The sequence below is a fragment of the Jaculus jaculus genome, chromosome X (genome assembly GCF_020740685.1).
Source record: "Jaculus jaculus isolate mJacJac1 chromosome X, mJacJac1.mat.Y.cur, whole genome shotgun sequence".
Classification (NCBI taxonomy): domain Eukaryota; kingdom Metazoa; phylum Chordata; class Mammalia; order Rodentia; family Dipodidae; genus Jaculus; species Jaculus jaculus.
The window spans coordinates 69,124,114-69,137,938 of record NC_059125.1 but is presented as its reverse complement, the minus strand read 5'-3'; the positions used below and the strand labels follow the sequence as shown (position 1 = coordinate 69,137,938).

General features: G+C 43.1%; 1 pseudogene; it reads right to left on the bottom strand.

Annotated features, from left to right (window-relative positions):
- Positions 1–7,682: 7,682 nt before the first annotated feature.
- On the bottom strand, positions 7,683–7,782 carry LOC123456886 (annotated as a pseudogene).
- Positions 7,783–13,825: the final 6,043 nt, after the last annotated feature.

The following is a 13,825-nucleotide window of genomic DNA, read 5'->3' as shown; positions in this document are numbered from 1 at the left end:
ATGGACTCTTGGACTCTTTGCAAGACTTGGATAGAAAGAAGACTTTCATTAGTAAAATCAATTATCTGTTGAAGACCCATCCTGGGCAGGATTGGGGGAGAGGTTCCATACATAATTTTAAATGGAGTAATTCCTTTTACATAACAGGTACACCCAGCCTTAAACAGGGCAGAAGGGAAGGAGTTCCATCCTTCGCTGGTCTCTAGGGTTAATTTAGTTAAATTCTTCTTCAAGGTCTGATTCATCCTTTCTACCTGTCCTGAACTTTGGGGATTTTAGGCACAATGTAATTTCCAATTAATCCCCAACATCTAGGTTAATTCCCTAGTGATTTGACATAAAGGCAGGCCCATTATCTGATCTGATCCTGAGGTACAACCCATATCAGGGGAATTATCTCCTCTAATAATTCCTTAGTCACTATTTGAGCTGTCTCAGATCAGAAAATTTCCACCCATCCTGGAAAGGTATCAACATAGACAAGTAAATAAATTAATATCCATACTGATCTGGCTTTACCTCTGTGAAATCAACTTCCCAGTATCTCCCTGGCTCTGTTGCCCACTCTCTCACCTCCATTGGTGGTATTGGTCTGTTGGCAGACCAGACAGTGAGGGGTGATGTCCTTGATGATTAAGTCCATACCTGAGAAGAAAAATTCTTTCCTTATTAGCTCAGCTAGCTTGTTGTTTCCTGAGTTCCTTCATGTAGTTGCTTAGACAGTTTCCACCATAGGGCCTGGGGCAGCAACAGTCATCCACTCTCCAGTTGATACCATCTTTGTGGGGTCTGTTCCTTTATCAGATGAGAGGTGAACTATAGCTCCAGTTCCATGTATGTTGGTCACCTTGGAATAAACTTAACCAAGGAAATGAAGGATCTCTACAATGAAAACTTTAAAATACTCAAGACTCAGAAAGCAGCAATAACTGTGGAGCATTTGGCTATTAAGTGCCACTGGACTCAGAGGGTAGCAGTTATTGGTGACGTGATCCAAGTGTACAGTGGTCATCGAGGATGCACAATCATCTATAAAACCAAGAAAGATGCCTAGGAGCTTTCACAGAACACGTCTATAAAGCAGGTCACCCAGTCATTACATGGAGACATTTCACAGAAACAAAGATAAATCACCCTGAAAGGTTTCAAAAATGATTTTGGAGGGATTTTTAAAATATTTTTAATTAATTATTTTTACTTATTTGAGAGGTGGGGGAATGGGAATGGACGCACCAGGGCCTTCAGCTGCTGTAAACAAACTCCAAAATGCATGTGCCACCTGGTGCATCTGGCTTACATGGGTACTGGGAAATCAAACCTGGGTTCTTTGGCTGTGCAGGCAAATGCCTTAACTGCTAAGCCATCTCTCCAGCCCGATTGTGGAATTTTGGCTGCCATCCACTTTGCTGTACATGGATTAGACACCCCTGATTTTTATTTGGTTGTACAGAGCTATCCAAACCTGAGGACCTTGGTTCGAGGCTCAATCCCCCAGGACCCATGTAAGCCAGATGCATAAGTGGGCACACTTGTCTGGAGTTTGTTTGCAGTGGCTGGGGGCCCTGGTGTGTCCATTCTTTCTCTCTCTGACTGTTGCTCTCAAATAAATAAATAAAAATAAACAATTTTTTAAAAAATATTTTCAATATTTTATTTTATTTATTTATTTAACAGAGAAAGAGGGAGCAAGAGAATGGATGCACCAGGGCCCCCAGCCACTGCAAATGAACTCCAGATATGTGTGACCCCTTGTGCATCTGGCTAACATGGGTCCTGGGAAAGCAAACCTGGATCCTTTGGCTTTGTAGGCAAATGCATTAACTGCTAAACCAGCTCCCAAAAATATTTTTAAAAAATTTTTTAAAAGCCCTTCTGATCCATTCCTTATAGAGAGAGGCTTTGGGTAAATTATTTCTTCTAACAGTTATCACTTGAAACTATTAGTACTTTTTAAAATTGCATTTTGCCGGGTGTGGTGGCAAATGCCTTTAATCCCAGGCCTTAGGAGGCAGAGGTAAGAGGATCGCTTTGAGTTCTAGGCCACCTGAGACTACATGGTGAATTCCAGGTCAGCCTGGACTAGAGTGAAACCCTACCTCAAAAAAACAAAAATAAGGGCTGGAGAGATGGCTTAGCGGTTAAGCGCTTGCCTGTGAAGCCTAAGGACCCCGGTTCGAGGCTCGGTTCCCCAGGTCCCACGTTAGCCAGATGCACAAGGGGGCGCACGCGTCTGGAGTTCGTTTGCAGAGGCTGGAAGCCCTGGCGCGCCCATTCTCTCTCTCCCTCTATCTGTCTTTCTCTCTGTGTCTGTCGCTCTCAAATAAATAAATAAAAAATTTATAAATAAATAAAAAATAAAAGCATATTTTATGTTTTGTTTTGTTCTTGGTGTTTTGGCATAGTGTCTCACTCTAGCCCAGGCTGACCTGGAATTCACTATGTAGTTTCAGGGTGGCCTCAAACTCACAGCAATCCTCCTACCTCTGACTTCTGATTGCTGGGATTAAAGGCTTGCAGCATGATGCCTGGCAGAGAAAATCAGGTTTTCACTCTGAAATGGAATGTGAATTCATTACATTTTTACTCTACTGTATAACCTGTAGAATTGTGAGATGAATTCAAGCATGTATCTGTCTGTTCTCCTAAGGTGATCCTCATCAAAGTTCATCTTTTTTTTTTTTTTTTTTTTTTGTATTTTAAGGTAGAGTCTCACTCAAGCTCAGGCTAACCTGGAATTCACTCTAGTCTCAGGGTGGCCTTGAATTCATGATGATCCTCCTACCTCTGCCTCCCGAGTGCTGGGATTAAAGGCGTGCGCCACCACACCTGGCTTTCATCTGTCTTTTTCTGTTTTTTGCTTCTGGGATTTGAACCCAGACCTGACACATGCTAAACATATGCCCCACAACTAAACTGCATTTCTTGTCTCCCAAAGTGTCTTTACTAGGGTTCCTGAATGGAAATACTTAAAGGAATGCAGCCTTCATAAGTCAGGACTTTTTTTTTTCCTTATGTAATTGTCATTCCTTCTAATGGGCTCCTCCAGCCTCCTTCTGAGAATTGAACTGAGCAATGGTTTTGAATTGGCAGTTCAAACTTAGCTGACTGAACACTTACTTTATACCTGTCTGTAGACTTGGTGGATGAAGTCCATTCAGTGTAGTTTACCCACAGTGTGCATCTTAGTTGGCCTTTAGTTTCTCTTGAGGCAATTTATGTACTAATGAATTCTTAACAAATAACGTATATAGAAGTACATTTTAATAGAAACCTAGTGTCTTTAAATTTAATTTGAAATATATGAGTTGGCTCTATAGCTTTCTAAGTAAGGAGACTGGATAAATGATATTTAAATGCTTGTAACTCACTTTTGGAAGATTGACATAGTTTACCAAGAAGGAATTATAGGAGGAGAGGGTAATGTGTATTGCTGTAGAATATGCCCAGAAAGCCCACTAAATTTGTTCACGTGTAAGAAGCAAACTTGGGCTGGAGAGATGACTTAGTGGTTAAGAATCTTGCCTGTGAAGCCAAAGATCCAGGTTCAATCCCCCAGGACCCATGTAAGCCAGATGCACAAGGTGGCACATGCGTCTGGAGTTTGTTTACAGTGGCTGAAGGCCCTGGCATGCCCATTCTCTCTCCCTCTCTCTCTCTCTCTCTCTCATAAATAAAAGAAGCCGGGCATGGAGGTGCACACATTTAATCCCAGCACTGGGGAGGCAGAGGTAGGAGGATTGCCATGCGTTCAAGGCCACCCTGAGTGAGATGACAGAGTTAATTCCAGGTCAGCCTGGACCAGAGTGAGACCCTACCTCGAAAAACCAAAAATAAATAAATAAAGAAAGAAAGAAAAATAAGAAAAGAAAAAGAAAAAAAGCAAATTGCTGGGCGTGGTGGTGCACGCCTATAATCCCAGCACTTGGGAGGCAGAGGTAGGAGGATCACTGAGAGTTCGAGGCCACCTTGAGATCAATAGTTAACTCCAGGTCAGCCTGGACCAGAGTGAGACCCTACCTCAAAAAAAAAAAAAAAAAAAAAAGCAAACTCATGTGAAGGACCAGTGAAAATGCATGATGATAAGCATTCTTTTTTTTTTTTATTTATTTATTTGAGAGCGACAGACACAGAGAGAAAGAGAAAGACAGATAGAGGGAGAGAGAGAATGGGCGCGCCAGGGCTTCCAGCCTCTGCAAACGAACTCCAGACGCGTGCGCCCCCTTGTGCATCTGGCTAACGTGGGACCTGGGGAATTGAACTGAGGTCCACATCCAGCTGAGACTTCTTTTTAAAACAAACTATATGGTTAGTTCAAGCTGTTGCTTTGAGAGAACTGAAGAACTCTGAGAGAAGAGTGTTATTGTCTGGCCTCATTAGACATTTTGTACTGGGAGTTATAGAGCAGGCTATAAAGAAAAACTAAACCCACATGCTCATTTTTAAAAATTTTTTGTTTTATTTTTATTTATTTGAGAGTGACAGACAAAGAGGCGGGGCGGGGGGAGAATGGGCGCTCCAGGGCTTCCAGCCCCTGCAAATGAACTCCAGACACATGCATCCCCTTGTGCATCTGGCTAACGTGGGTCCTGGGGAATCGAGCCTCAAACCGGGGTCCTGAGGCTTCACAGGCAAGCGCTTAACCGCTAAGCCATCTCTCCAGCCCCACATGCTCATTTTTATCCAGTTATTTTGAACACCTAAAATCTTTCCAGTTTTACAGTTCTCTGATTTAATGTGGTCTTTTCCACTTGTCCCACTTGTCAATTTTCACTTAATTCTTTTTTTTTTTTTTTCTTAGTTTTTCCAGGTACAGTCTTACTCTAGCTCAGGCTGACCTGGAACTCACCATGTAGTCTCAGGGTGGTCTCAAACTCACAGTGATCCTCCTACCTCTGCCTCCCAAGTGCTGGGATTAAAGGTGTGCGCCATGACACCCAGCCTAATTATGAAATGTATAGGTTGTTATTAAAGTATTTCCAGTATTTGGGCAATAACAGAACCTAATAAAATTAAAACCCACAAATCCATCTGTGACTTGATGGGCAGCCAGGAACAAGAATGAACACTTGGGAGGCAGAGGTAGGAGGATCACTGTGAGTTCGAGGCCACCTTGAGACAACATAGTGAATTTCAAGTCAGCCTGGGCTAGAGGGAGACGCTACCTTGAAAAAACAAAACAAACAAAAAAATTTAGGAGAGACGTGGGTACATTACCATCTGGGTTAAAAAGACATGTTAGTTGCCTTTTCAGAAAGAACAGCCAAAACCTAGGTATGGGTTGTGTATCAGCACATAGAAAAGGATCAGGCATGAACTGAGAGGAAAAATATGTAGGAATTTCACGCTGTAGTAAACAGTCCTGGCAAAGGATCTTTGTGCTGATTTATAATGAAAGTAAACAGTATAATCAGTCCCAGGACCAGAGGAAGAGCAGTCCTCACCCTCATAGTCCACCATTCAAATGTCCTGGAAACCTTTCAACGTGGTGGTGGATACAGCAATTACCCTGCTGACTATGGGAAAAAGGGTCCTGTCTGGAAGTGCAATTATTTCAGAATAAAAGGTTAAAAAATGTATAGGAATTTCAATTACTACCACACATGTGCCACCAAGTGCGTTGGTACTGGGGAATCCATCCTAAGCCCTTAGGCTTCACAGGCAAGCACCTTAACTGCTTAGCCACCTCTCCAGCCCATATGCCCTTTTTAAAAAAGAAATGAAGGGCTGGGGAAATGGCTTAGCCATTAAGGTGTTTGCCTATGAAGCCTAAGGACTGGCGGTTTGATTCTGCAGGACCCATGTAAGCCAGATGCACAAGGGGGTACATGCATCTGGAGTTTGTTTGCAGTGGCTAGAAGCCCTGGCATGCCCATTTGCTCTTTCTGCCTCTTCCTCTGTCTCTCAAATTAATTAATTAAATTTAAAAAAAAGAAATGAAGTTTTAGGGCTGAAGAGATGACTTAATGGTTAAGGCATTAGCCTGCAAAGCCAAAGGACCCAGGTTCAGTTCCGCAGGTGCATGCATCTGGAGTTTGTTTCCAGCAGCCAAAGGCCCTGGCGTGCCCATTCTCTGCCTTTCTCTGTCTAGTGCATGCCTTTAATCCCAGCAATCAGAGTGCAGAGGTAGGAGGATTGCCATGAGATCAAGGCCACCTTGAGACTAGAGTGAATTTCAGGTCAGCCTGGACTAGAGTGACACCCTGCCTCGAGACAAGAAAAAAGAGTGGGGAGAGGGTGGCTGGAGAGATGGCTTTAGCCTGCAAAAACCCAAAGGACCTCAGTTTGATACCCCAGGACCCACATAAACCAGATACACAAGATGATGCATGTGTCTCTTTCTCTCAAATAAACAAAAATAAAATGTTTAAAGAAAAAAAAAAGGGTGGAGGGGGAGCTGGGAATGGTGGCGCACGCCTTTAATTCCAGCATTCAGGAGGCAGTGGTAGGAGAATTGGCATAAATTCAAAGCCACCCTGAGAATACAGAATGAATTCCAAGTCAGCCTGGGCTAGAGTGAGAACCTACCTGGAAAAAACACGGTGGGAGGAGGGGAGCACATGTGGGGAGGAGGTGTTCCAAAACATGCCACATGATTCAGTCTCAGGACATGATACTAAGTGAAATCAGTCAAAAAATATATCCTGCTGGGCGTGGTGGCACACACCTTTAATCCCAGCACTTGGAAAGCAGAGGTAGGAGGATTGCCATGAGTTCAAGGCCACCCTGAGACTACATAGTGAATTCCAGATCAGCCTTGGCTAGAGTGAGACCCTACCTTGAAAAACAAAAACAAAAACAAAATCCTGAGCTGGACATGATGGTATACGCCTTTAAACCCAGCACTTGGGAGGCCAAGGTAGGAGGATTGCTGTGAGTTCAACGCCAGTTTGAGACTACAGAAAAGGTGCCAGGTCAACCTGGGCTAGAGTGAGACCCTGCCTCAAAAAAAAAAAAAAAAAAAGATTTTGGGCTGGGCATGACGGTGTGCCTTTAATCCCAGCACTTGGGAGGCAGAAGTAGAAGTATTACTGTAAATTCAAGTCCACACTGAGACTACATAGTGAATTCCAGGTCAGCCTGAGCTAGAGTAAAACCTTATCTGGAAAAAAAAAAAAAAAAAAAAAAAAAAAAACTAGCAGCCGGGTGTGGTGGCACACACCTTTAATCCCAGCAATTGGGAGGCAGAGGTAGGATTGCCATGAGTTGGAAGCCACCCTGAGATTACATACTGAATTTCAGGTCAGCCTGGGCTAGAGTGAGACTCTACCTCAAAAAACTAACTAAATAAATAAATAAAACTCGCTTACAGTTTCTGAGATAAGCATAATCAAAGCCAGATAAGGAAAATTAGAATACTTAATCCTTCAGTTCCCAAAGAATATCATACACCACCAAGCATCAAGACATGTCTGGAGCTGGTTATGGTGGTGTGCATCTGTAATCTCAGCACCATTATGTAGTACTGAATTGGAGGATTACAAGGGTTCAAGGTCACCCTGGGCTACTGTGGTAGTTTGAGTATGTATTGAGAATGTATGTTCTCCATAGCCCGAGTTCTGTTTTGTGGGTTTATTTTTTTCCATTATGTAGTCTCAGGATGGCCTCAAACACACTGTGATTCTCCTACCTTTGCCTCCCAAGTGCTGGGATTAATTGTGTGCTCCACCACACATGGCTATTTTCTATTTTATTTTTTTTTAATGAATTTGTGTGTCATCCTTGTGTAGGGGCCATGCTAATCTCTGTATCATTCCAATTTTGGTATATGTGCTGCCAAAGCAAGCTCTTGTTTCTATTTTTTTTTTAATTATTTATTTATTTATTTGAGAGCGACAGAAAGACAGATAAAGGGAGAGAGAGAGAATGGGCGCGCCAGGGCTTCCAGCCTCTGCAAATGAACTCCAGACGTGTGCGCCCCCTTGTGCATCTGGCTAACGTGGGACCTGGGGAACCGAGCCTCGAACCGGGGTCCTTAGGCTTCACAGGCAAGCGCTTAACCGCTAAGCCATCTCTCCAGCCCTTGTTTCTATTTTTTTAAGATTGGGTTTTGAGTTGGGGATATGGCTCCACGGTAAAGCACTTATTTCATAAACATGAGGCTAGAGTTCAGATCCCTATCATCCACATAAAATAATAGGTATGATGACACCCACCTAGAATCCTAGCACTGGAAAGGTGCACACAGAAGGATCCATAGGGCTTAGAAGCTAGCATGTCTAGCCAAATCAGTAAGCTCTGGGTTTAGTTAGAAGAATCTGTTTGAAAACACACACACACACACACACACACACACACACACACACACATTAGGATGAGGGCTGGAGATATGGCTTAGTGGTTAAGGTGTTTGCCTGCAAAGCCAAAGGACCTCAGTTTGATTCCCCAGGACCCACATAATCCAGATGTACAAGGGGCACATGCATCTGGAGTTCCTTTGCAGTGGTCAGAAGTCCTGGCGTGGCTATTCTCTCTCTCTCTCTCTGTGTCTCTAATAAATAAATAAGAATAACTTAAAAAATAGGATTAAAAAATTAGGATGACTGCTGGGCGTGGTGGTGCACGCTTTTAATCCCAGCAGAGGTAGGAGGATCACCCTGAGTTCAAGGCCACCCTGAGACTCCATAGTGAATTCCAGGTTAGCCTGGGCCAGAGTGAGACCCTACCTCAAAAAAAAAAAAAATAGGATGAGTTTGATAAAGACATCTGACATTGACATTTTACCTATACATGCATTCATGAACACATGTGCCTACATACATACACACATGCATATCACACACATACACACATTTTAAAAAATAAGGCCTAGGGCTGTAGTGATTGATCAGTGGTTAAGGCATTTGCCTGCAATGTCTAACAACCTGGGTTCAATTCCCTACTACACACACAAAGGCAGATACACAAAGTGGTGCATGGAGTCCCTGGTGTGCTCTCTCCCACTCTCTCTCCTGGCAAATAAATAAATAAAAATATTTATGTGCTGGAGAGATGGGTTCACAGTCAAGATACTTGCCTGCGAAGCCTAAGGACCCATGTTTGACTCCCCAGATCACATGTAAGCCAGAAGCACAAGGTGACTCTTGCAAAAGGTTGCATATGTGCACAGGTGGCACAAGCCTCAAGTTTAATTGTGGTGGCTAGAGGCCCTGGCACACCAATTCTTTGTCTCCTTCACTTGCTCTCTCTCTTTCTCTCTCTCTTCCCCTCATATAAAGCATTGTAGTCGGGTGTGGTGGCGCACGCCTTTAATCCCAGCACTCGGGAGGCAGTGGTAGGAGGATGACTGTGAGTTCGAGGCCACCCTGAGATTACATAGTGAATTCCAGGTCAGCCTGGACCAGAGTAAGACCCTACATAAAAAAAAAAAATGCTGGGCATAGTGGTGCATGCTTTTATTCCCAGCACTTGGGAGGCAGAGGTAGGAGGATCGTTGTGAGTTCGAGGCTACCCTGAGACTACAGAGTGAATTCCAGGTCAGCCTGGACTAGAGCAAGACCCTACCTTGAAATACCAATAAATAATGAAAGAAAGTATTTTAAAGTGACAAGAAAACCCTAGACTTCTCTATGTACCTATTTCAGTTACCTTTCCAATGCTTGGCAAACACCTGACCAGAAGCAGTTTATGTGAGGAAAAGGTTTATCTCAGGCTTATAGAATCCAGCGGAAACACCATCAATGGCAGAAGAAACTGGCTCACTTTCATAGATACATAGTAGGGAGGAAAAAAAAAAAAACTGCAGCAAGCAGCAGCAACCAGCAAAGATATTCATGTTCAAAATTGCCTGAACACATCTTAGGGCTGGACTAAAAGTTTCACTGCCCCCCCCATGACACACCCTTCAACAGGCCGCTACAGACTCAAGTTGCAAACTTAATCAAAACTACCTCAAGCAACTGGGCTTTAATTCCAGCAGCGAGAAGGTAGAGGTAGGAGGATTGCTGTGAATTCGCAGCCAGCTGGGGCTACAGAGTGAGTGCCAGGTCAGGCTGGACTAGAGAGAGATTCTACCTTGAGCTCCACCCACCCCAAAAAAAGGATGAAAGAAACTACAGTGAAATTCCATCTCAGAATGGCTACGATGAATAAAAGAAGCAACAACAAATCCTCCTAGGGGATTAAAAAAAAAACCTAAAAATAGAGCTACAGTATGATCCAACTATACCACCCCAGGGTGTTCATGCAAAGGAATTTAGATCAGCACACCACAGAGATAGTTGAACATTTATGTTTGTTGCCACATTATTGTATATAACCAAGATAAGAGATCAGCCTATGACAAAAAGCTATGCAGCATGCTGCATGCACTTCAATGGAAGAGAGAGAAATCACAGTGAATATATTTAACAGTGGACACTGCCAGCCTTAAATTTGGGCCAGACAGGCCAAACAAGCCAAATGCAATAGTGGCATGTCTGTTATGGGGGGAAAACACCTGCTCTGTAATTGGAATGGAGGCCTGCTCCATGGGAGGGAATCCATGCCTGATACTGAAATTGTATGACGGGGGTAGTCATGAGCCCTATGGGTGTAACATCTGTTGGTGTCTGGCGAAATGTATATGCTATGCTCACCAAACTGCCTGGTAAGCACTTCTCTTAAAATTCATACCAATATATTAATGCTACTCTCACTTTTGATTAGAGAAGCTTCTCTTTTCAGGTGGCAGTGATCTTGGGATGACTCAGAAGGCATCATAGTGCTGAGAAGTGACAGAGGAGTGCTCAGCACTGAAACATCTCTGTCACATCTTCCAAGGCACAGGGTCCATTGCAAAAGAGGTGGCAGAAAGAATGTTTACAAGTATGGAAGTTGTGAATAAAAAAATAAAATTAAAGAGGAATGTAAGAGCCAAAGGTAGGTAGGGTAGGACTCCTTACAACGCACTCCTCCAGACATAAAATGGCCTGTATACCCATGACCTCACAGTGTCTGACACTACCTACACAAGACCATCAAAATAGGAGGAAAAGATGATGACATCAAAATAAAACAGAGATTGATTGAGAGGGGGAAGGGGTATGATGAAGAGTGGAGTTGCAAAGGGGAAAGTAGGGGAAGGGAGGGAATTACCATGGGTTATTGTCTATAATTATGGAAGTTGTCAATAAAAAATAAATTAAGGGCTGGAGAGATGGCTTAGTGGTTAAGGGTTGCCTGCAAAGCCAAAGGACACCCACATAAGCCGGTTGTACAAGGTGGTACATGCGTCTGGAGTTCGTTTGCAGTGGCTGGAGGCCCTGGCCTGCCCATTCTCTCTCTCCCTCTCTCTCTCAAGTAATAAAATAAAAATTAATTAATTTAAAAAAGGCCAGGCATGGTGGTGCATGCCTTTAATCTCAGCACTCGGAAGGCAAAGGCAGGAGGATCACCATGAGTTTAAGGTCACCCTGAGAATACAGAATGAATTACGAGTCAGCCTGGGCTAGAGCAAGACCCTACCTCGGGGAAAAAAAATTCCCTTCAGAAGGTTAATTTTGGCTTACAGTTCAAGGGGAAAGTTCTTCAACTAGTAATATTGTGTCAGTAATCACGAAGCAGAAAGTGATGAATGCTAGTGCTTAGCTTTACTTCTGCTTTTGTTTTTGGCTTTTTATTTTTATTTATATATTTGACAGAGAGAAAGACACAAGGAGAAAGAGAGAGAATGGGTTCGCCAGGGCCTCCAGCCATTGCAAACGAATGAACTCCAGACATGTGCACCACCTTGTGCATATATGGTTTATTTGGGTCCTAGAGAATCAATCTAGGTCTTTTGGCTTTGCAGGCAAGGGTCTTAACCACTAAGACATCTCTCCAGCCACCCCCTTTTTTGGCTTTTTTAGATAGAGTCTTACTCTAGTACAGGCCTACCTGGAATTCACTATGAATTCTCAGGCTGGCCTCTAACTCATACCAATTCTCCCTCCCAAGTGCTGGGATTAAAGGCATGCAGCACCACGCCCAGCTTTCCTTCTCTTTTCCCAGTTTCTGTAGGACTTTTCATTTGTTTGTTTGTTTGAGGTAAGGTAAGGTTTCACTCTAGTTCAGGCTGACCTGAAATTCACTGAGTAATCTCAGGGTGGCCTCACTCTCAGCAATCCTCCTACCTCTGCCTCCTGAGTGCTGGGATTAAAGGCATGCGCCACCACACCCGGCTTTTATTTTTCCTTATTCACTCCCAACTTACTTAAAAATTTTGTTTATTTATTTATTTGAGAGCTACAGAGAGAGAAAGAGGCAGATAGAGAGAGAGAGAGAGAGAGAGAATGGGCACACAAGGGCCTCCAGACACTACAAACTCCAGATGTGTGCGCCCCCTTGTGCATCTGACTAACGTGGGTCCTGGGGGAATCAAGCCTTGAACTGGGGTCCTTAGGCTTCACAGGCAAGAGCTTAACCGCTGAGCCATCTCTCCAACCCCCAACTTACTTTTTTTTTACTTTTTAATTTTTTTAAACTTTTATATATATATATTTGAGAGAGACCAGCTGCTTCAAACAAACTCCAGATGCATGTGCCACTTAGCGCATCTGGCTTACGTGGGTCCTGGAGAATCGAACCTGGGACCTTTGGATTTGCAGGAAAAAGCCTTAACCTCCAAGCTCTCCCTCCAGCCCCCTCTTTAGGACTTTTATCATGAAGCAATGTTGGATTTTTGTCAAATGCTTTATCTCCATCTAATGAGATGATCATGTGATTTTTTTTCTCAATTTTTATTAACATTTTCCATGATTTAAAAAAATTATTTTTATTTATTTATTTGAGAGCAACAGACAGAGAGAGAAAGAGGGAGACAGAGAGAGAATGGGCACGCCAGGGCCTCCAGCCACTGCAAACAAACTCCAGATGTGTGCGCCCCCTTGTGCATCTGCTAACGTGGGTGTTGGGGAGTCGAGCCTCAAACCGGGGTCCTCAGGCTTCACAGGCAAGCGCTTAACCATTAAGCCATCTCTCCAGCCCGTCATTTTCCATGATTATAAAAAATATCCCATGGTAATACCCTCCCCCCAACTTTCCTTTTTGAAATTCTATTCTCCATCATATACCCAACCCATCTCAATCATTCTACTTACATATATACAATACCAACCTATTAAGTACCCTCCTCCCTTCCTTTATCTTCCGTTTATATCTCCTTTTTAATTTACTGGCCTCTGCTACTGAGCTTTTTCCTTCTCACGCAGAAGCCCAATCATCTGTAGCTAGGATCCACATATGATCACATGATTTTTGTTCTTCAGCCCATTTATTTAGTTTATTACATTTATCAGTTTGTGTATGTAGAACCATCTGTGCTTCTCTGAGATAAAACCTACTTAATCAGGGTGAATGATGTTTTTGATATATTATATTCTGTTTGCCAATATTTCTTTAAATATATTTTTATTCATTTATTTGAGAGGGAAAAAGAAGGAGAGAGAGAGAGAGAGAACAAGAACATGCCAGGGCCTCCAGCCATTGTAAACGAACTTCAGATACATGCACCCCCTTGTGCATCTGCCTTATGTGGGTCCTAGAGAATCGAAACCAGGATCCTCTGGCTTTTCAGGGAAATGCCTTAACTGCTAAACCATCTCTCCAGCCCCTGTTTGCCAATATTTAAATATATATATATATTATTTATTTGAAAGAGAGAGAGGGCACACCAGGGCCTCTAGCCACTGTAAGAGAATACCAGATGCATGTGCCACCTTGTGCATCTGGATTAACATGGATACTGGAGAATTGAACTCAGGTTCTTAGGCTTCCCAGGCAAGTACCTTAACTGCTGAGCCATTTGTCCAGCCCCTGTTTGCCAATATTTTGTTCAGAACTTTTGCATCTATGTTCATGAGGAAGATTT